Below are 24,224 nucleotides of genomic sequence, written 5' to 3'. Positions count from 1 at the left end.
ATGTACCAGGGGAATACACATAGAGGTGGATCCTGAAGGTTTTGAAACAGGATGGGGGAGGGTGGGAATATATCTGGATCAAGGAGTGTTTATTAATATAGGAATGTTTTCCTGGGAATTGGAACTTAATGTCTCACAAGGACATTAGAGCCAGTGCTAATATACTGACAGAATGGCTTTGTGAAGCTTGGACATAATGGTTGCCCGGAGTAAGTTAGGTGGAGATGCTCTAATGTCCTGGTAGAGTATTGAGGGAATGGTCAGAGGGTTGAGAGATGTGGTATGAGACTGAGGCCAACTGACTGAGTTCTCTGAAAGGGGTCAGAGGATACTTCCTTCACTAAAGCAATAAGGAATGTGTTAGTTAAGAGCATACAGCTTGGCTGAGGAGCTCAGCAGTGGCTATCTTCTCAAGGTGAGGGTTGATGGTAAGAGGTGCTACCACGGAACTGGGATCCCTGATTACAATGAGGAGGATAGAATTTTGAAATTGCAGAGGTCAGGTGCCAGTATGTAACTGACAGAGGAAAGGATCAATATCACAATCAGCCAGCAAAGGCTGGAGTGGCAGCCCTTTGACCCAAAGGGATCTTGCTGATAGCTGATAGATAATGTTCCTAGAGGCTAGCTATATGGGCAGCCAACAAGGGTATTGCTTGGCTTTGTAACCAAAAAAAGATCAAGAACAGATGAGTAAAAAGCTTATGGCAGCTTCTGCAATAGAAAATAATGAATCTTTACCCATTTTTAATTTTTTTAAATTTTTATTTATTTTTTTCTTTACCCATTTTTTAGATCAGAGTCACTTTTCAGACTAATTCTATTGATGGGAGAAGAGGCCAAGTCCTCCTGAGGAAGGACACTGCAATATCACTTCAAGTATATACAGTAAACATTTCCCCAATCTTCCTCCAAAGGGATGTATAACTATTCTTTAGAGTAACATTTTGGGGAAAGGAAGAACATGAAGTTCTTTTGAGGGCCTTTGGTTTCAGGATCTGAGCTGGGAGCCCAAATGGCTCCCATTTTTGAGGTAGGGCATATTGAGAGTCCTAGCTTAGATTCTTAAACCCACATAGACTCTGTTCATTTTCTGGTTTCCGAGTGTATAATTAGAACAGATATACTTAGTAGTTGCCAAAACCTTTACATTGGTTCCCTGAACATTATGGTAAGAAGCCCAAGTGGAGCCCTTTAAAAATGCTCTCACTTCTTGGCCAAGATGTTAAATCTGAAGCAATTCCATATCTTAGATGGCATTGTAGAAATTAGGGCCACTAACAAAGACTTAAAAGATTCAGGGTTGATTTTTCCCATTACAGTCCCACTCAATTCACTGGTATGGCCTCTGAAAAATCCAGATTGGTCATAGATGGTGACAGTGGACTACCAAAACAAGTGGGACCCCCAGTTGCAGCTGCTATGCTAAATATGGTATCTTTACTAGAACAGATCAACATAGCCTCCAGCATTTAATATGCAGCATTTGATCTTTTCAATTCACATCAGGAAGAAGGATTAGAAGCAGTTTGTATTCACATGGGAAGGACAACAATATATATTCACTGTCTTGCCCCAGGGCTATGTTCCTTTTCTTGCTTTCTGTCATAATATAATCTAAGGGCACCTTGATTGTCTTGATAGTCCAAACCACCATTCTGATCCACTATGTTGGTGGCATTATTCTCATCAAACAGAATGAATAGAAAGTGCCAAGCACTCAGGATGCTCTAGTAAGAGGCAAGCATGTCAGGTGGTAGGAGATAAATCCTAAAAGGACTAACACATTGGTAAATCTTTTAGAGGTGTTGCTCCTTGAATCTCCTATCACTAAGAAAGAGGCACAGTGCTTGGTGGGACCCTGGAGTTTTGAGGCAGTGTATGTGACACTTGGAAATAGCATTCTAATCCATTTGTTCAGGGGCTCAGCAGGTTGCCAGTTTTGAATGGGTCCTAGATCAAAAAAAGGTTCAACAAGTTAGGGCTGTAGAGTAAACCACCCTACTGCTTGGGCCATTTGACCTGGTAACTGCAATAGTGTTAGAGATATCTATGGTGGATTCTGGAAAGCCCTATTAGGAGGAACACTGGGTTAAAGTTATGGAGCAAGGCTATGCCTTCTGTTGCAGAAAACTACTTCAACTCCTGGGGTGTTACTGGGTCCTAGCAGAGACAGAGCACCTGATCATGGACTATCAAGTAACTATATGGCCAGAGCTCCCCATCATGAGCTAGGTATTATCAGGTCTGAGTCATAAAGTAGGGTAAATGCATCAGCAACCCATTGTATGTAGAAATGGCTCATTTGAGTCAGATCTGAATAGGTCAAGAGGGCACAAGTAAGTACAGGTCAGGTGGCTTAGGCTCCCATGTCATCCACGTCTGTTAAACCAACACTCTACTTTCAGCTTGTGTCTATCATCTTGTGCGAGTATTCCCATCACCAGCTGATGGAGAAGGGAAAAACCCTGGGTTGGTTCACAGGTGAGTCAGCTCAATATGTTGGTGGTCCTAGAGGAAAGAGGCTTCAGGTAATGTATATTGGTTGTCAACTTTTTATGGAAGGTCATGTGGTCTCAGGTGACCATACACATAGCTGATTGTGCAAGGATGAATTGCTTGGCTAATTGGTCAAAGGCCTAGAGGAAGCAAGATTGTATATTAAGAGATTAGAAGTCTGGAAACAAGAGGTGTGGATGGCTCTGTTGAAATGGACACAAGATTTTCAGTTTTTTGGGGCACCTGGGTGGCTCAGGAGTTGGGCATCTGCCTTTGGCTCAGGTCATGATCTCAGGGCCCTGGGATCGAGTCCCATGTCAGGCTCCCTGTGGGGAGTCTGCTCCTCCCTCTGCCTATGTCTCTGCCTCTTGCTCTGTGTCTCACATGAATAAATAAATAAAATCTTTAAAATTTTTTTCAGATTTTCGTATCTCACATTATTGCTCATCAGATAGTATCCAGTGTAGAAAAGTCATAAAACAACTGGGGGACAAGAAGACTTATTCATTGAGTGTCAGTGTCTGTCTCAAGCCATTCCACACATACCCTATGGGCCCACGTCAAAAGTAGCACTGTGGTGGGGATGGAGCCTGGGCATAAGCCCAATAGCCTGGGCTCTCTCTCACCAAGGCTGATTTAGCTAATGTGGCTGTTATAGTATGACCCCTCAGCAGCAGAGACCAACACTGAACTCTCAGGATAATACTGATCCTTGTGGAGAATGACTGCCTACTGGGTGACAAGTGCCCCTACAAGGGGCAGCAATTTGTCCTTACTGAGAATGATGTTCTAGACATGGGTTTGTCTTCTCTGCCTGAACTATCTATTCCAACATTGCTATCCAAAGTTTGGATATGTTTGACTTATGATATGGGATTCCACACCATCTCAGATCAAGGAACACACTTTCAACAAAGGTGGTATGACAATGGACACATAACGTTCGGATTCATTGGTCCTATTATATATTATATCACTAGGAAGCTGTCAGCCTGATAGAAAGATGTAATGGCCTCTTAAAAACTCAGTAGGGTGGCAGCTTGAGAAGTGGTACCCTGTAAATTTGGGATTGTTTTCTAGGATGCAGCATATACATTACACCAAAGGCTATTAAGAGGAGTTGTGTTGTAATAGAATATATGGATGAAAATCATAGGGGTGAAAATGGGATTGGGCCCTTTCACCAGGGACCAACTTGGGGAAACCTGTGCTTCCTGTCCTAGGATCTTGAGGCTCTGTGGGACTAGAGGTCCTGGTCTCTAGAGGTGAATTACTTCCACCAGGGAAAATGACAAAGATTTCACTGAACTGGGAACAAAGATTTCTAGCTAGTTATTTTGGATTTTTCATGCTGTGATAGACCAGCATATGAGGAAAGGAGCTAGGGTTGCTGCCACATAATGGGGACAACAGGGAATAAGTCTAAAACTTCTACTTCCTATGAATTGTTCCCATTTGCTACTTTACTTGTGCTCCTTGAGACTATCTCCTGCACCCAAGTCTATGTCTCAGGATCTGCTTTTGTGGAGACAGTAGGATTTTAAATTTTGTCCTAAGTGCAATGAAACCCACTGAAGGGTTTTAAGCAAGGATAGGACATGATTAGATTTGCATTTTACAAAGATGACTCTAGTGGCTGCATGGAGAATGGATCGGAGGGGCCAGAGTGGACTGGAGAATCTAGTTAGGAGGCAATTATAAGAGTCTTAAAGAGATGGTGGTGGTTTGAACTCATGATAGTGGCGGTAGAAATGGAGAAATGGTAGATGGACTTGAGATATTTAGGGAAAAGAATCAATAGGACAGTAAGTGTTCTCTTATCTGGTTCATATCACTTTGTTAGTCTTAGTGCGTGCACTTTGTTAGTCTCTGTGCACTCCTTGTTCTTTCCACAATTGGTCAGTGGCTCCAGGATAAGCCCTGCTGAGATCTCTTGTTGGCAGTTATCCTCTGGGAGGAAAGGGCTGTATATGTGAGTCAAAGACATTTATCATTGAATATTAGCGACGTGATGCTCAAGAACTCTGTGGTGGGACCTTTCTAGCTCAACCTAACACAGTGAGACTGTTCTCTTTAGTAGAGCAAAGGCTCAGAGTTCTAGTTCTGTTTGAGTGGCTCTACAAAACTCTTGAGTCCCAAGGCTGTGTGGTATTTAGCTGATTATCACTGCAATAAGGAGGAGACAGGACGGATTTGTGGGAAGATGGTGGCAGCCCTTAAGATCCCCAGAAACACTTGGTAGGGGAGGTGCAAGGAAGTAGAGTGGAAGATAACTCCTCAAAAGACCAGATTTCTTGCCATCAGTCAGCTGAGAGATTCAAGTTAGCAAAGTAATGCGACTGTATTTGTCAGGAAATGGGGCAGGAAATGTATGCTGGACCAGGTAAGAGGTGGGGCACAGTCTGATGATTTCCCAGGTTTCTGGCTCCGGTGACTATTTGGTGGGATATAGATTTTAGTTTTAGATATGGGGAGGAACACCAAAATAGTAATGTTAGTTTGTTGGATATATTTGTATTTCTGTTGTCTAAGATAATGCCTGGCATGTCAGGAACTCAATAAATATATGTTCAACAACATTAAATTCTTCTCCCCAAATTCCTCCAGCAACACCCAACCTCAGCAATAATCAGGACTGTCATTGTTACTCTCTATTTGAGATAATTTAGTCTCTAGGTGAGAGACTAGTTAGCTATAATGCAAGGTCTCCAACTGAAGGGGTGTGGTTTTGGGTAATGTCCACAAAGTAACTGAATTACTGAAGACTTATTGGATGTTCAAGGATATGGAGACCTAGAGGTGGGAGATGAAGACCCACATGTACCCAGGGCCCAGCTTTTCTGAATGAGGTGGCGACTGAGGCCTGGGGGAAGGCTGAAGAAGGCAACTTGCTCCTCTGGATCAGGACCTATTATAATCCTGATTATAGTGGTTACAGGACAGGCTTTGGAGTTAGTTACCTTGGGTTCATATCACCACCGTTCCCAAGGTTGACCTTGGGAAAGTCACTTAGCTTCCAAGCCTTATTTCCCATACTTGTAACATGGAGATATTCATGTCATCCTCTTTGTAGGTTGTTGTGAAAACTCAATGTGATAAAACATGTATCAGCTCAATGCGTGGCACGCAGAAAGCATTCAGTGTATGCTATTAATAATAAACAATGAAGCATACTCATAATTATTTTAATCTGCCCAGCAATATCATATATTCCTTGTACTCCTTCTGTCTTATGAGTAAGATATCATCATTGTTATTCCCATTTTACATATCAGAGAATCTTGGAGAGGTGAAATGACTTCACCTAGCAAAGAATATGGTGCAGATGAGCCACCTTGTCAAGTCTTCCCTTCCCAAATCCCATGTCCCCCATGACTCATTTCATGCAAGGTTTAGGTATAGTTAGGTGAGTTCATCCAGCCCATTCCTGAATCAATGCCTAAAGATGAGACTCAAGTTCTAGGAGAGAGGACACACTCCCCAACCCAACCTGGGATGCATATGTGTGTGCCTGTGTGTGTGTGTGTGTGTGTGTGTGTATGCATGTGCATTCGCATTGGAGAGTGAGGGTAAAATGGTGAAATATTTCCCTTAAATCTCCACATCTCCAGGAATCCCCAAATCACAGAAGGTATACATATTTCTCCTCTGTCCTTTCCTTTTCTTAATTAATTAATTAATTTGAGAGAGAGCAAGAGCTAGCATGAGCATTGGGGGAGAGGAGCAGAGGGAGAAGGAGAGAGAGCTTTAAGCAGACTCCACACTGAGTGAAGAGCCCCACTTGGGGCTCGGTCCCATGACCCTGAGATCATGAGCTAAGCTGAAACCAAGAATTGGACATTTAATCAACTGTGCCGCCTGGGCGCCCCTCCTCTGTCCTTTCAATACTCTTCTCAGACCTCCTACCTTTACCGTGTTTTGGAAAGCTCTATTCAATGAAGCTGAATTCAAATGAAAGAGAAAAACATTCTTTCCCCTTGGGTCTCTGTATTCCACTGTTCAACCCGAGCCAACTGAACAACTCAAGACCTGGGAGAAATCTGAGATCAGAATATCTGGATTTTAGATCAGATTGTGTTACTCAGTGACTCTGAGTAATTCCTTTTTTCTCTCTGGGCCTCAGTTTTGTTTTTTTTGTTTTTTGTTTTTTGTTTTTTTTTTTTATCAGTGCCAAATGGGGACTGCTTCAGCCTGACACTCCATAACTCAATGTTGCACCCACATCTCCTACTTCTGGCGGAAGGAGGGAGGGATTATGGGGCAGTGGCATCAATCTCCTTTCTGGGATGGCTCCTCTGAGCTCTATATTTCTTGCTATAGTGACCAGGGAATTTTCCCCTATTGATTGCTTTCTGTAATCGAGCTTAACAAATAGAACTTCCCTCAAATGATTCTTCCAACTAAACTGATAGAAAGCTAACCTTGTTATATTTATTGACAGAACATTGAAATAAATATTATAGGTCTAGAGGGAATGTTTCAGCCCATTGATTTTTTTAAGGAAATAATAAATGGAGCCTATTCCCTTTGGCATATTATGCTGGGAATAATCTGAAAAAATGCTTAGCTTGTTCAACACAGAGCTTAGAAACCCTCCTTCCACTCCCCATGGAGCAGTGGCCCTTTGCATAAATCTGTTCTGGCCCAGACAATCAATTTTCAATTTTAATTATTTTCAAAACTCGTTTATTATTTGCTTGTTCTGTGAGTTGGAAGCTTTACTTTCTTGGTGAGTTTGTAGCCAGGAGTGGTCAGACCTCTGGTCTGGGTCTGGAGGCATGAAATTTCTTAGTTTTACCCACCAGAGAGGAAAACTCGCCATCCCTTTCCCCAGGGTCCCTTGTTTGAGAATAGGGGTCTGCAAATTGGGCCCACTGCCTATTTTTGTAGATAAAGTTTTATTGGAAAGCAGTCACATCTATTCGTTAACATGTCTGTGGCCGTTTTCTACCACATAGTAGAGTTGAGTTGTAAAGCAATAGAGACCAGATACCCCACAGAACCTGAAATATTTACCATCTGGTCCTTTACAAAAAAATTTGTCCACCTCTGTTCTAGATTCTCCTTTTTCCTGCACCTCCCTCCCTTTTGAGAGTTTTTATTTTCATCATCCTGTGCTCATCACAACAAGTGCACTCCTTAATCTCTATCACCTGTTTCACCCATCCCCCCCACTTCCCTCTGGTAATCATCAGTTTGCTTTCTATAGTTAAGAGTCTGTTCGTTGGTTTCTCTCTCTCTCTTTCTCTCTTTTCCTTTGCTCATTTGTTTTGTTTCTTAAATTCCACCTATGAATGAGATCATACAGTATTTGTCTTTCTCTGACTCACTTATTTCACTTAACATTATACTCTCTAGCTCCATCCATATCATTGCAAATCCTCCTGCCCTTTTTAATGAGACCAGAATGTTTCATTCACTCATTGGGGGTCTCTCTTGGGCCAAGTGGCTACCATAATGATAACATTAGTCAATGCCTGTATGGTGCTCTTCTAGGTCCTGGGCACTCTCCTAAAGATGTTATATATATTAATCTTCATTTCATCTTCACAACAACCCCAGGAGGTAGAACAATTATTAGCTCTGTTTTAATAATGAGCAAGTAAGGCACAGAAAAATTAAGTAATTCACCCAAGTCACACAAATAGAACATAGCAGAGCTGGGGTTTAAATCCAGGCAGACTGGCTTCAGAATGAGTGTCAAAGATGGTGGGTTCTCAGAAAAGATCTAGGTCAATGTCCTTAATGGGACAATGGGGAAATTGAGGCCTGAAGAGGGATCACATAATTGGTGATAAAACTGGAAGTAGAATCCAGATAACTGTTGCAGTGTCTTTTTATTATTATTACATTGTTAGGCTCAGCTTCTGTTTATCTGAGTCAGGGATGGAAATTCAAAGACCATTAGAGCAGAGCCCTGCAGCACACACCCTCTACCCGTCTAAGAGATTGGTGGTTATATTATCCACAACATCACTCAGTACTTCTTTCTCACAGTCATTTGCTCCTTTTACTTTCTCATGTTGATGGAGGAACTTGGTACGTGGAATTTGGAAAAGAACTTAAACCACGTTATAGAGTCACATACGATCAAAGATTGAGCCACATATATGCCAGTCTTCCAATTAAAAGTCTTTTTTTTTAAGTAGGCTCCATACCCAAGCATGGAGCCCAACATGGGGCTTGAGCTCATGACCTTGAGATCTGAGCTGAGACCAAGAGTTGGATGCTCAACCTACTGAGCTACCCAGGTGCCCTCCAATTAAAAGTCATTCTGTGACCCTTTGTCTTCCCTGGCTACTACTGTATCTTTGACCTTCTTTGTGAAGCCAGATTGATGAGAGGATTGCTGCTCCATCATTGTCTCTGCATATTTCCCTTTTATTCACTCCTCAACCCATTCTAGTCTGGTGTGATCCAGAGCCCACCACTACTCTAAGGAGGCTCCCAATGATCCTCAGATTACAAGGGTAGTATTTCCACTCCATATCTTAAAGATCTCTCTTGCCTTTGAAACTGTTGACAACTACCTTCTCCTTGACCTGTTTCTTCCGAGCAACACTCTCCCAGCTTTTCTCCTACCTCTCCAGACACTCCTTCTCAGGATCCTTTACTGCTTCTGCTCTGTCTGCTCTGTTAGATTTTGAGTGGCATGGAGTTGCATCCTAGGTCCTCCTCCTATTGTACTCAGGGTCAGGCCAGGCCAGAGTTCTGACTATCTACACCTCCCCTTCCTGGCTCTGACAATGCTAGCTCAGAGAGGGGCTAAGGATCAAACTTGTTTTGTGTGGAGGCAGCCTGGCCTAGTTCTGAGCTGAGTGAACCCTGATCATGACTGAGCCAAGAGGAGGGGTTGGACCCAGCTAGGCTTATTTCCATCTTTCCACCATCCCCTCAACGGCCCTTTTGTTGAGAGCAATCAGGCTGGAGAGCCATCAGCCCTCACCCCTATTGCCCTGTCTTATCTAGGCAAGTTGTGGGAGGTGTTCCTTATGTGGCCTTGAAGGCTGAGGAGTCCAGTGGTGCCCACAGGGCTGTGGGTTACATCACAATGTGGCAGAATGGGAAGGCCTGTCCTCAACTGGTTCTATTTGGACTTTGGAGACTCTGGGTGTCCGAATTCCCTCCCTGGCCTATTGGGAAGGACAGACTTGTGTCTCTGGAGGCTAACAGAGAAGAGAAGAGCTTGGTTTTATTTTTTAAAGATTTTATTTATTTGAAAGAGAGAGAGAGAGAGAGAGAGCACAGTGGGGGAGAGGGAGATGGAGAGAGAGAGAATCTTAAGCAGACTCCATGCTGAGTGCAGAGCTCAAAATGGGGGGTCAATTTCATGACTCTGAGATCATGACCTGAGCCAAAATAAAAAGTCAGATGCTTAACTGACTGAGCCACCCAGGTGCCTCTTGGTTTTAGCTTCACAGAAGCAGATGAGTCCCCCAGGGGGGAAGGTAGAGATGGAAAGGAGAAAATCTACTTTTCCTATGACTGACTATGATACTCTTGAATGATACTCTTGAAACTTCTACTCAACAGCAGGACACTGCCCTTCTGTAATACCCCTATCCAGCCATCTTTCCACCTGTAATGACCAACCACAGTGAACAGAGACCAAGAGTAGTAATGTCTTCAGGGGCCAAGAAGGTGATGAACAAAGTCGGCTTTGTTGGGACTGCAGAGAGTTTATGTTCCATAAAAGGCTTGAGTCACAGTTTGGGGTGGGTAGCTGGGCTTAGTTCCTGCAGTTGGTTGACATGTAAGGCCGGAAACTTGTGTTGCCAGATCCTCTAAGTTTTCAAGAGAAGTCCGAAATCTGGAATTTTTTTTTGTGTAATCTGATTTTTAAATGTTGGCAACTACTAAATTAAAAAAATACCAGTGTGGACCAAACAAATCTGCAGGCAGCTTATGAAGGCTTTTGGGAGGCATTTGGCCTGCGGGTGGCCAGTTCATGATGCTTGATATAGAAGCACAGAGGGACCCAAGGCATGCTTGGATCTAATAATAGCCAGGTACACCAACTAAGGCTGAATGCACTAGGAAATACCTACAATTCAACATCCATGTTTTCCCTACTGACCAGGACTACTTCACTGTTCACAGCTGCAGAAGATGGAAACACTGTGACTTTTCATTTGAACTAAATACTGAACAATAACCAGTGTCTCTGTTAACATTGGTTAATCAGTTGATGGTTGAACACAAAATATGTTATTCCTAGTCTCACAGATATGCATGTTTGTTTATTCATTCAACGAGCAGCCATGATTATGGTGTAAGACACGACTCTGGCTCTGTGTCATGTTAAAACTTACCTACCGTACCAGGCCGTAAGAGGTATAAGCTGTGAGTGTGACAATGAAGCAGAAAGATACTATCAATTATGTTTAGGGTACCTGAGAAAGCTTCAGGGAGGAGATAACATTTGACCTGACCCTGGAAGGATGAGTGAGTGGGGATGAAGTAGCTTTCAGTTAGGATTCTTGTGTGCAAGCAACAGAATTAATTCAGTAAAACTAACCAAGAGGGAGCTGGGAGACCAGGCCAGAGGAAGGTAGGAAGTGAGTTAGCTCTGGAAGCCTGGGATTCTGGAAGCCTGGGATTCTGGAAGCCAGGAGCTGAGAAACTGGTTCTCAGCAAGAGCAGATGGGAAAGGGAAGGGCTGCTGGTGACATGTTTGTTTTTTTTTTTTTTTCCTGACACTGTTGAAATTCACCCCCAAAGTGCCCTGTGATCCTTGTGGCACTCAAGAGTGAGTGTCCTGAGAGACAGTGACTACTGGCAGACTTTAGGTAATGTCTCCCCCCCTCCCAAGTCCCTCATACAGATGAAGGGTATGATGGTCTTTATGTGCATAATTTAGCTGGTGAAGAGCAGTGGGCAGGGGACACAGGCATTTCCTTCCTGTCATGACTGTATGCAGTAATGATTATCTCCAACCCATGCTCACTGGAAGGAAGACAGCCCCAAATTCTTCAGGCTGAGCAGTTCTCTGATGGGACATTGCAGGGCCTCCAGAGGACTCCAGGTTCCGTAGGAGAGGAGATGTGTGGCAGAGACTGATGGGGAAGCCTTACGGATGTCAGTGTCCACTGGTGCCAGTTACTGAGTGCTTCTACCTCTGCTCCAAGCTACAAGCAGGAGCATAGTGACTTCCTGTGTTCTGCGGAACACAGCACTTTGTTCTTGCCTCAGGCTTCATTCCTCTTAGTCAACAGGAAAAATAAAGGCTTATTTTCTCAAGTTAGGACTTTTTAGTTCAACTTGTAAACAAATGAACAAAACTGAAAAGTAATTTAATTAGCATTGGAAACAATCTAAATATACGGTAATAAGGAACTGAGTAAATAAATTTCAGTACACACAATAGAATATAATCTGCCCCCATTGCAAAATAGCCTATGTATTCCTACCCTATTAAAAAATGTAGACACACACACACACACACACACACACACATGCAGAGAAAAATGACTGGAAAGATATATACCAAAATGCTAACAGTGATTATCAAAGGATAGTAAGATTCTGGGTGGATTTTAATATCTTCTTTTTGCTTATCTCGCCTTTTCTATGGCTCCTGTAATTAACAAGAAATACTATTTAAATCAGAAAAATGCCTTTCTTAGAAAAATAAAGTTGTTAAGTACAATTGTCAATTATTGTGAACAAGCTACCCTTTTACTACCAGTCATGAGAATTGGCTGAGCAAATACTGAGTAACACGTAGCAAGGTCTGAACAAAGTTAAGAATGTGGCTGAAAAATGGATTGGAGGATGTCACATTGGCCCATATTTTGACTTTCCCTTGCCCCCATTAAAGATAGCCATCTGCTTGACAGCCCCTTTTAGGGAATCGGGGAATGGGGTCATGGTTCCATCAGTCCAAGGCCTATGTCTCAATGGTTTTGCCCATGAGATTATGGACACTTTTACCATAATATTTATTCAGTTTTATGGCCTTAAATATAACACTAACTCCTAATAATCAATATTGATTTAACTATAATATCTTATTTATAGACACAGCCCTCTGGTTTGCATGTGGACTCAAGCTGTAATGCAACAAAAATGAGCCACTCACTCTCCTGGCCCTGGGCCAACAATGAAGGAAGTATCAGCTTCTGATGAATGGTTTTGAAGCCAATATAGGATTTTGGGTTTCCGATGCCTATTTCTCCTCACTCCCTCTAGGCTGGCTACTCCCCACACCAGCCAGAGCCATCCTGGGGCTGAGGATGTCTGTTTATTTCATGCAGCATAATTGTCAGTCTTATGAAGTCAGGTCTTCCAACTGATCTCATTGGTGGGGGGGGGGGAGTTACAACAAGTTCTCAATGGGAATGTCAAATAGAAAGGGGGGACCTTGAGGGGAAGAGAAACAGCTAGAAGTACCCAGGATAATGTAGGTATTGGGGAAGTAGAGGCTTGCCCTCCCCCACCCTCCTACCTATCCCAATGACTCTGACAGGATGGTGTGGATTTCTAGAGAAGTTATTATTGTCGCTGTAATTTGTACTGAAGAGGCATCTGGGCAGTACAGCTGGTGGCTGCCCCTTGTAGGAGCAGGACATTGGTCTGGCAATCATGCTGTGGTATGACAGAGATCCATGAAGTAGGGTAGAAGCAGCCAGAGTTTAGAGTCTGGAGAAGACAAGACTGAGACTGGTGGAAACTGCCTAAGACCAAGAGGTGAAAGAGGTGACCAGCTCTTGCTTACAAAGGGGCTATGCCTTCCAGGGACCAGCACACACCACCCATTGCTGAGAACAGTCCCCTCATCCTCTTGAGGTTCCTGGAATATTCAAATCTGGTATTTGGTGAGTATAGAGTTATTATTTATCCCCTTGAAGCCCCAAACACACACACACACATCAATATCCATTTACCTTTCTTTTGGAAACAGTTTAAGATTCCACAGGTGGAGTCTATGATCCAGGCCTATCCAATCAGATCATGTCTTGTCCTTGATTGCAGACTGGCTTAGGACTTTTGGAGGAGCTATCAGAGTCTGGTTCTCTTTCACTGCACTTGAATTCAAGAGGATGTAGTGGCTGGAGCTGCTGCAGTTATCTTAGCACCATGTGGAGCTTGAGGGAAAAAGCAACATAGAAGTGAGCTGAGAGATACCTTGCAAGAGATGCCAATTATTTCCTCCGTACCCACAACCTTTCTTAGGGAGTTCTGCACCCCACTCCCAACAGTATTATGCAGCATGTGACCGTTATTCTTCATTAGAAATAGTTTTTATCAGGGGTGAACACCTAACTTAATATGACCAATCAGATTCTTTCTCCTAGGCATTTGGAACCAAGACACAGACACAGAGACTAGAATTAGTAAGATGGCACTACTTGGGCACTAGAACCAAAAAGCCATGTGGAGTTGGGGCTAAAGATGGATGTCCCAGCTTGTCCATTTGCTCTTGGATACACTCCTTTCACATGCAAGTTGGAGTTAAAGAGAAGTACATAGAAAGAGAGAATAATAATTATATTATAATTATATTAATAATGTCTTAGTTACTTAATGTAACAAGACAGCCCAAAACTTAGTGCCTTAAAACAGTTTATTATTATCTATCATGGTTTTGTGGGTTGACTAGACTTGGCTAGGTGATTCTCATTGGGGGTATCTTGGTATCTCAAGATGTTCTAATCTTGGCTAGGAGTGTTTTTTTTTTTAGGACTGGTCTTATTTCAAAACTCACCTGAGCTGGATGTCCAAGATGATGCACATATTGGCCAGCCATTGATGCTGAGCAGCAATTAACGTCTCTTCTAGTGTTGGCGAGGTGGCTATGGCAGCTAACCCACGTGTGCTCACTGATGATTGGATCAGGGGTAAACACCTGACCAATCTAGACCAATCACATGGCAACAATCTCACGTGGCTCCATCTAAGTTAAGAAGGAAAGGATTAGCTTATCCTTGTGGGTTTTTTTTTTTTTTTTTTCATTGAGCTACCTGCGGACTTTTCCTTCCTTATCATTCCCAGAACTGGAATAAACCAACCACTGGCAAAGGGGAATATGATTATTCAGACTGGTTAAACAACATGAAAAACAGAAAAAGACTCATAAACATAGAGAACACACTGGTGTTTGCCAAAGGGTTGGGGAGCAGGTGAATGGGTAAGGGGAATTAAGAGGTACAAACTTCTAGCCATAAAATAAATCACAGGGATTAAAAAGTACAGCTTACAGAATTTAGTTCATAATGTAATATATTTAGGGTGGCGAGCATTTTACAATGTATATAATTGCCGAATCACTGTGTTGTATACCTGAAACGAATTGAATATTATATATCAATGACAATTCATTTAAAAAGTAAAAAGTAAAAATAAACAAAATAAGTAACCAAGATGAAAAATACAGCGTAGGAAATAGAGTCAATAATATTGTGATAACGTTGTATGGTGACAGATGGTGACCACACTTGTCACAGTGAGCGTTGAGAAATGTATAGGATTGTTGAACCATTCTGCTGTACACCTGAAACTAAGATAATATTGTATGCCACCTATACCTCAATAATAAAAATAAATTTAAAAAAGACTGTTTTAGATGAGTCGTGATACATTCCTTGGGCAGGACTCAATACAACCTAATTTTGGGGACAAAGTCTGTGTTCTGCTGGCAAGGAAGAAGGTGGGGGCTTAGCTATTGGATAGGGCAGCCAATAGTTTCTGCCATATGTATTTTTAAGAAGCAAAGAGAATGGCCTCTGTCCCTGAGGTTATGGTTCTACCTCTGGGGCTCTGGTGGGCTGGATGCACTGTTTCCTGTCCTGGAGAGTCTATGAGATCTCCTGTTATATCCTGACAACCAATTCTCCTGCACTTAAGCTAACTTGAGAACGTTTCCAGTTTTGCCAGCCACTAAGACAACCACTGAGACATTCTGAGACACCTTGTTTCACAGTTTTCTAGACTATTTCCTAATGGACTAGTATGCTTGTGCCTGATGGGTGTTGCCCTTGCAATCAGGAGACCTGAGACTTAATCACGGCTTTCATGCAGGGCTGATGTTACCTGACATGCTTGCTGCCACAACTTCTTCCTGAAACTGTGGAGGTCACTGACAGTTAACTAGAACACCCGTTCCCACTGAACCTAGATGTGGCTTCAGAATTCTTGGCACAATGCTCAAAGCCAGCCACCTGGTAAGAGCTGGTGTATGAAATGAAACCCATCACCACTGTTCCTCTAAGTGGCTTGGTGGACCTGAAGAGCCTCCTTTCTAAGTTTAGGTTTCCCCGTGTGTAATAAGGGGGGGTTGGATCAGGTGATTTCTTTCCCTGTTGACCTTCTTCTCATCTTACTACTCAAATTCTGTTTTTAGACTTGGTGTGGCCATGGTCTCTGGTCACACCCTAGGGATCCCAGCGATGTTCAAACGGTCAAATGACATGACCTTGGGTTTAGGCACTAGGTGTAGATCAGTCCTGTTCCTATACGTGGAGATGCTTTGTCTCTTCCCAGGATTCCAGAGAAGCCTAGTCTCCAACTGGAGGTCTGAAATTCCTATCCCCACAGTGCCACTTAGAGGGGTCCCCATAGGCAACTGATTGTTGCTTTAGGAGGATTCTATGGGCTGTATAGAATTGTGGTCGAGGGAAAGATCTGGATTCAAAGCCCATTTTTACTTCTTGCCAGCAGGGTAACCCTAGGATAGTTATCCAACCACTCTGGGCCTCAGTTTCCTCATCTGCAAAATGCTAACAATGCTACCTTTGTTATAGTAAAGATTAAATAAGATCATGCATGTAAAGCAATCAGCTGAATACCTGGTGCACAGGGAGTATTAACCCAATGGCAGCTGTTATTGCTATGCAAGGAGGAGGGGACATTTTTTCCTGTTGTAACAGTGTCACAAACCCTTCCCAAATACAGAGTCCAAGAAGATCTCTTCGCCTGAGTCCTGGGCAGGCAGGAGGGAGGGAGGACACTCTCCTAAAATGGCTGGAGCCGACCATGACCTGCTCTTCTGGCTGGACACTGAGCAGATCCCACTGTGTCTCATATTTTAGGTGACAGTGGCATGTGGGCTCACTTGGAGGACACTGTCGGGGAACTGGAGTCATTGGGACGACGGGAAATACTGTCCCATTAGGCAGGGCCAAGGCAGCTCGGTTGGGAGAGGATCCATGCTGGGGACTCCTTGTCTCTTTAGACCACTGAAAGGCTGTCACAGGCAGAGAGCAGACACTTTGCTGTAATCCTGGAGAGGAGGGAGGGAACCACAGAAGGCTTTCTGCCACAATGCAGATTCGGATGCTCGCAGCCATCCAAAGCTTGACGAGTGGGGCTCTGCCCTCCGTTTTCTTCTCACTTCACACCAGTGGCTTTCAACTCTGGCTGAACACCAGAATCACATGAGAGATTTCTAAAAATATCACTTCCCAAATCCCACCCACGAAAACACTACTGATTCAGGAGATCTCAGGGGGTGAGCATAGAATCCCCATATGCTTCCTTCAAATCCCCTTTCCCTTGAATTATTGGAGTAGATTTTGCTTTCTTAAAATCTAATGACCCACACGTTGGAGGTGCCTGGACTTCTTCTGCCCTGACGTGGGGGCCTTAGTCCCTTCTAGGGGGTGACATTGTGCCAGCTGAGGGTTGACACATGTAGGCCTTGGCTCGGCCCCTAATTCCTTTTTGACCCTGGCCATGTTGGCTAGGCACTGCTGGTGAGGAAGAAATCCCTGACAAGCTCTGTGTGTGATGCTACTTGGTGGCTCAGACTTTCACCACATAGGGGACATTCACGCGCCTCCTCTCCACCTAGGGGAGCATTAAGAAGCCCATAGGGTGTCCTGCTGCCTCTGGCCACCCTATAGACTGGGCGATGGGGGGGGCGGCAACCCAGGGAAGAAAACAACTTAAGAAGACCCCAGACTCTCACTATAGCCCTTCTGATACCCATGAGTTTTCAGAAGGCACTGACAGTTGTTGGTGGGGGCTGGGGGGCAGGTAGAGGGAGAGGGAAATACATTTTTAAAGATAACCTGGAGGCAAATATAATATTTATACTTATTTATCCTCAGAGCTCACTCGCAAGGCCCCAGACATGTCTAATGAGCAGGAATTGCAAAATGGCCACGAATTCTACTTGTTTGCCTTTGCAGAGTCTCTGAGCAAGCTCACGGACTCCGATTTTTCAACTGTGTGACTGCTGCAGGCAAAATGGCTGTAAGGAACACCAGGACGTGCAGTGAGCGCCCGACCCCCAGAGGCACTGAGCCATGGAACTGCCGACCCAGGAAAATGAGGTGCTCCCCTCCACCCCCTCCTTGGCAGAACACAGAGCATTCACACACACACACACACACACACACACACACACACACACACACAAGCCCACATGACATAAATATGCACACGTATGTGTACGCACACACACGCATACACACACCCTCACAGAGTGAGGCATGCAGAGATCCTTGCATGCCTTATGCCTCCCTTACAGGCTTGTAGGCACATCCCTGTCCAAATTCATACACACTCCCCAAAGCGGGTATAACATATGGTGTCTCTGGACAGGATGCTCCTTGGCTAAAGTCCTGTTCTGGGTGAAGGCCCTTACCTGCTATGCTCACTCTGGACACCGATGATGTCGGAAGCAATATCTGAAGGGGGTTGTCATGTATAGAGTCAACCACAGGATTAATTGAGGCCAGCACAGTCTGTTCTGGAATAAGAGCAACGCACAGGTTACTAAATGCTTAACTCCCACGTCTATGCATAGTGTACGTTGCGGTATTTATATGAATACATACAGAAACATATATGATGCATGTCAACAGGAAGATATATGGGAGACCCCTTAGCTAAGTGGAGTGTCTCTGCCTTGGGCTCTGACTCCCCAGGCTGGGCCAGGCTGCTGTTGCTGGTTCTGAGCCCCTGGTGTGCCTTCCCAGAGCGCTTACTACAGTTGCCTTTCTACTCTTGTTTGGTATGTTAGTTTTCCAGTCTATGTTACCTGAGCTGTGTGCTCCAGGAGAGAAGGGCCACGTCGCTGCTCACCGTTGCATTCTGAGCGCTCAGCACACTGGTAGGTTCTCAGTAACTAGATGGTTGAATTAGGCCCAGTCCTTTCCTTCTGTGGTGTCTCTCTCTGTGTTGCTGACAATCAAGTCTCACACCCTGGCACCAGGAGGGTCACTTCTTTTAAATGCTAACGGCAGAGAATTCCCGGACTTGATCCGAAAAGTTCAAATTTCAAAAATAGCACTGAGGCCAACTATTTCTAATGAGGTGATTTTCCTCATCCATGTGGCCAGCGGCCTGTTTACCTGGGGGTGGGGGGGGGAGCAATCTCTGTTTCCCTGGGGGTTTAGTTTATATACAAATGCCTTTCTCATGGTTGAATTGTGGCTGGCCTGACTGGGCTGCTGGGGGGGAGAGTGTGGCTTGCAGAACCACAACCTGCTCAGGTTTTCACAGGACAGTGTCATTTCCAGATACCATCTGGCCTGAAAAACATCCTTTTGGGAAGAATTGCATGTTCTTAAGGCCATGGTCTGAAGTCTTCATATACAACCATTGCGCTGGGTCAAGCCTGACCAGTTTTTGCTACACGTGAAGAGGGGAGGGTGGCAGGATCAGTCTCTTGACTGATCAGGGCTCGAGCAGTAAGTTCTGACCCACTCCACTCATTATGCTAATTTCTATCAAAATGCTTGCTCCAGTTTCTAGGCGGCAGGGTGCCTGTCCTCTCACCTCCAAAGGAAAAGAGCAGCAGTTTCCTAGATGCCACTGACATGACTTTATTTTAACAAACCAGGAGCATCTTTGATAAGCTGGCTTTGATGGCTAATTACTGTTTAAAAGCAGGGTTTCTGGATGGCAGCTGTAAAACTCACATCCCCCTTTAGGGGTAGAATACTTCCGATATATTACTGGCTTATAAATCCCAATATCAGGACACCTCGTTTCCTTACATAACAAGATGAATTTCCAGGTATCACCAAATTAGTGGGAGGAGGGGGAAGTCCTGGATTGGGATGCTTAAGTGGGGTCACTCAGGCTCTCCTGCCCACTTCTATGGGTTGTGGTTTGGGGGAGGCCATGTCCTGGTTCGAATTCTGCTTCTGCTCAGTTCTACTCTCCTCACTCCCAATAAGTGCTAGATTCCTCATAGACTCCCCATCCTAGAGTCTTTTTCTGGGGAACCCGACTTATATCAGCCACCTTGGCCCTTTTCAGCATTTTGCTGTTTGGATGATTTTGGTGCACATTTGGGACTGTATTTCATACTGAAGAAAGTTTGCCATGGCCTGGCTGGTGCTCGCGAGCTAAGAGGTAGGGATTGAGGGTGGTTCAGGGGCCCTCTGCCTGGGCCTTGCTGGGTTTTAAACCCAACCCACAACTTTCACTGAGCTCAGAGCTCTGGATTGCAAGCAGGTAAGGCTTTCCAAGTGGCGTGGCGACTCTTGTGCAGGTACACTTTGGTGTTTCGGCCTGTGCTCAGAGGAGGGACCTGTCTGCACCTAGGGTAGTCAAGTTGGGGCTGAAGGATCCCCAACATCCACTTCCTTGTGGGGGCCTTTGGGATGAAAAAATGAAGCTCAAGAGTTCATGTGGAATATTGATTGGGTCCTGGGATCCCAAGATGTCTGGGCTCTGTGTGCTGGGAAGATGACCCCCTGCAGGCTGCATTTATTTCCCAGAACCTCTGGATTGGACCAGTAAGAGGCATTGTCAAAAGACTGGATGGTGGAGAATCCAGGATGCCCGTCTTCTTCCCTTTCTGCTTCGGTGGCTTCTCTGGCAGAGGTCACTTCTCTTCCACGGCTCCAACTCCTCCACATTTTGTGGTTCCAGTTCTGCTGGTGGCCCTGACCTCTGAGCTCCAGAGACACCACTCCTCCTTCTTTGTCTTTCCAATCTAGAGGTGACGGTGGCTTCCTGTTAACCTCTCATCACCTCCCTGCCACCTGGTTGTGTTTCAGCTTTTCTATCATCCATGTAAACCAATTCTTGGCATTAAATTCCTATAAATTCTTTTTTAAAAAAAGACTTAATTTATCTATTTGGGAGAGAGATAGTAAAAGTGAGAGAGAAAGAGAGAGAGAGAGAGAGAGAGAGAGAGAGAGAAGGGGGAGGAACAAAGGGAGAGGAACATGTAGACTCCCCAGTGAGTGTGGAGCCCAATGCTCATCCCACCACATGACCCTGAGATCGTGACCTGAGCCAAAATCAAGAGTGGATACTCAACCTATTGAGTCGCCCAGGTACCCCTCCTGATTTTCCTTATTAGTCTCTGGCTTATACAATCATTTTTATTGTTCCAGATGGGTTATGATTTAAAAAGGGGAGAATGGTCTCAGGACTGACTAATTTCCCTGGACCACCCTTCTTCCTCTCCCTTATCCCCAACTCAGGATCTAGCTCAGAAGGGCTCTTTTCCCTTTATCTGCCCTTCCCAGGGACTGGGGTGAGTTCATGTCTCCATCTGACTGAGTTTTAGTCTGTCCCATGTGTTGGGAGGACTTTCAGTGTGTAGGGTGCTCCACGCTAGATTTGCCCCACAGGCTACAATGATGACTCCATAGCAGGACTCTCTGAAGGTGTTCCAATACATTATGGCTGGAGCTTTAAAAAGTGTTATATAAGGAAAAGGATTTGGAGGGCGAATAGTTTTGGGAAGCATTGAGTTGAACGGGATTGGGAGGCTTCTTTACTCTAGGACTTTCTAGAGCCTACAAGGTGCTAAGGTGCCTTGTGACTCTCCAAGAGAGGGAAATGGTCTGTGGTGTTTCTAAGCCATTTGACCCCAGAATCCCCTTTTTAGGGAAACACATCCAATCAGACCCACTCTGGAAAACTTCCCCTATGGCCTGTACTTGAATTTTTGATGGCCCATTTGTCCATGGGTGAGGTTGGAGCTGGTGCTATTTTCAGAGGAACAGAAGTGACCATCCATTTGGGTCAAGTCCTGGTTCACTGTGCTTCATAAGCTAGACACCATTTCTGTTTTACTTAGTATTTCCCTGATGTTTATTTGTCCATACCCAGCCAAAGGAGAAGGATGGTCCATATCCTCTGATTATAGTTAAAGAGCACAAGCAGGACTTCTAGTAGAACTGAAAGGGTTAATGCATGGAACCCATGCTTAGCACAGTGCTTGGCACTTGCGAAGGGCTCAATAAATATTCATCTGCCATGTGCTCACAGCTGCACTGGTCTCATCTCTTTATTGTGTCTGCACTCAGGTTGATGAGGGTGCTAGACCCTACCGCAGACTCAGTGGGTCCCACAGCTCCCTCCCCTGGATTCTGAGATATGGCTAATATTAGCCTCAGGGATCCAGGCTGTATGGGAGCCTCCAGCAGCCTCTTGGGTGGGTGAAAGCCCATGACGATCCCTGCCCTCCTCAGAGCTTATCTAGGCCCCATCTGCCCTCTCGCTAGGGGCCTAAACCACTCTTCAGTCTTGTCTTCTGGAGGCCTCTTGCTAGGGGCCTAAACCACTCTTCAGTCTTGTCTTCTGGAGGCCCCCGAGTTGAGCATCCCCAAGTTGTTAGCTTTGTTCTTCCTGGTCCAGCCCATGCAGTCCAGGAACCCCTGTGATCCTCAAACATCCCTCTGAATCCCTCAAATACTTCATGGCCCAGAGAGCGGCTCCCCCATCATCCAGCAGAAATAAGGAGGTGGGGGAGAAGTTGCTACAGGAGCATTTGGAAATGGGAACCAATAGCAGTTCTTGCACCAGGGACCAAAAGCTCAAAGTGACGAAAACAAAAGCATGTTTGTCCCAAGGGGCTGGTGACCATGGTCACCTCCCAGCCAGGGAGCATTGAACTTCACAGAATGCTCCTTGCTCCGGCCTCCCCAGGGACAGGGCCCTCCTTGATGCTGGAAAGCTGACCTTTCCAAAATGGGTGGTGGTGGAGGATGTAGGGCTGCAGCTGGTCCCCCAACCCCTTGCCCTCCTGCCCTTCCCAGCTTGAGCCAGAGCCGGAAGGATCATTTCCAACAGTGACTCAGACATTGTCCTCTGATGGCCTGGCCACACAGTGCCAGGAGGGCCTCTGCTGCTGGCTGAGTTTGCTTGCCCAGCTCTGGATCCACTGTCTGATTTTCTTCCCCTATCTCCAACATTTTATTTTGGAAGTTTCCAAACTTACAGACAAGTTTAAAGAATAGTCTAATTATTATCATATATGCTCCTGATTTAGCATCTGTTAATGTTTTGCCATATTTGCTATATCTCTCTTTTTGATATGCTATTGGACAATGTTCTGTAGACATAACACCTCATCCTTAAATACACTTCATGCTTTACCTAAGAATAAGGATATTCTTCTTCATATCCACAGTGCCATTATTGCTCATGAGAAAATTAACAGTAATTTCAGAACATCAGGCAATTTCTCGTTCATATTCATGTTTCCCCGTTGTCCTAAAATGCTCTATATAGCTATTTAAAAAAATTTTTTTGAACTAGAATCCAATCAAAGTATGTTTTACATTTGGTCTTTCAAAATTTACAATAATCTCTTAGCTTTTTTTTTTTTTATCACATTAACTTTTTGAAGAATGGAGGCCAGTTTTTCTTATAGAAGATTCTAGATGCCAAATCTACCTGATTGTTTCCGTCTGGTGTCATTTAACTTGTTCTTCCTCCCCTGGTTTATCCTGGAAACAGAAACTTAGTTCTAGATGCTTAATTAGATTCAAATTAAACATTGCTCACAAGTATACGTACCAGGTACACTTGATATTGCCATACGAAAGCAATGCATCCTAGTTTCTTTGGGATTTTCTTGAAGTTCACCTTAAAAGAATGAAGTGTGCCTTAATGATTGCGTATTATATGCCAAGAACTTTGCAGGGTTATTTTATCTGGACTCATAAAATAATTTTGAGGCAAGGAGATTGACATCCTTATTTTATTGTAGAAGAACTGAGGCTCAGAGGTGGCAGTGGTGGGGGAAAGAAACACATATTTGCTAAGTAACTTTTGGGTGCCAGGCATGGAGCTGGGTATTTCCACGTATGCTATGATGCCCACTTTATGCAGGAAGCAGTTCTGGAAGTTAAGTGGGCTTGTCTATGGTCATAAATTCAATGGAATGGCAGAGTTAACACCACACTTAAAAGTCCTGTCCCTAGAAAGTCCTGAGCTCTGTCTCCCCAACCATGCTGCCCCTCCCCCCCATCCTGGGTCCCTCACCTTCAGGATTCCATTCCTCCAATGGATAAACCAGTCTGCTGCCCAGATTCAGTTGTACTGGGTGTGTACAGTGAGCTCATGTTCCCAGAAGGCCTTGAACAATGACTCTGAGGGGCTGGATGCTGGGATGGGCCTTGGAGGAAGGAGGATGTTTTGGTCAGTGGGGAAGAGTGGGTAAGTGGCACGTCTTCTGCCTCTCCTAAGAATTCAAGCACGGATGGAATAAGGTGGGAGTGAGGCCTGAGGAGGCCTCATAATCCTGGGAATCCAGAGTACCAGGTCACAAACCTAGAGTCTAAGCAGAAGGCATTTGGGGAAACCAAGGCTCAAAGAGGAGCAAAAGCTTGCTTCAGGTCAGACAGCCGGTAGGAGACACAGCTGAGAATGGAGTAGAGGTGAGATTCTGGACTCCTTGTACAGTGCTCTTTGCAGCTTCCACTCTGTTGCCTCCATTATGTATGTGATCCTGTCTTGGGGTGGATAAGGGTCTGGCTTGGAAGAGTAAGTAGAGGGGTGAGGAGGTGGGATGATGGAGGCAGAGG

At 44.6% G+C, this 24,224-nt stretch overlaps 1 long non-coding RNA gene across 2 annotated transcripts; it reads left to right on the top strand.

Annotated features, from left to right (window-relative positions):
* Window positions 1–2,338: 2,338 nt before the first annotated feature.
* Window positions 2,339–18,568, top strand: LOC119869323. 2 transcript variants are annotated; one of them, XR_005369891.1, is made up of 3 exons: window positions 2,339–2,484; window positions 17,631–17,774; window positions 18,467–18,568. It is a non-coding gene; the product is annotated as an uncharacterized LOC119869323 (long non-coding RNA). The 2 variants fall into 2 exon arrangements; XR_005369890.1 differs by lacking the exon at window positions 2,339–2,484 and adding an exon at window positions 12,843–13,316.
* The last annotated feature ends 5,656 nt before the right edge of the window (window positions 18,569–24,224 follow it).

The sequence above is a fragment of the Canis lupus genome, chromosome 15 (assembly GCF_011100685.1).
Source record: "Canis lupus familiaris isolate Mischka breed German Shepherd chromosome 15, alternate assembly UU_Cfam_GSD_1.0, whole genome shotgun sequence".
Classification (NCBI taxonomy): domain Eukaryota; kingdom Metazoa; phylum Chordata; class Mammalia; order Carnivora; family Canidae; genus Canis; species Canis lupus.
The sequence above is the reverse complement of the archived record's forward strand: the minus strand, read 5'-3'. Positions and strand labels throughout refer to the sequence as shown.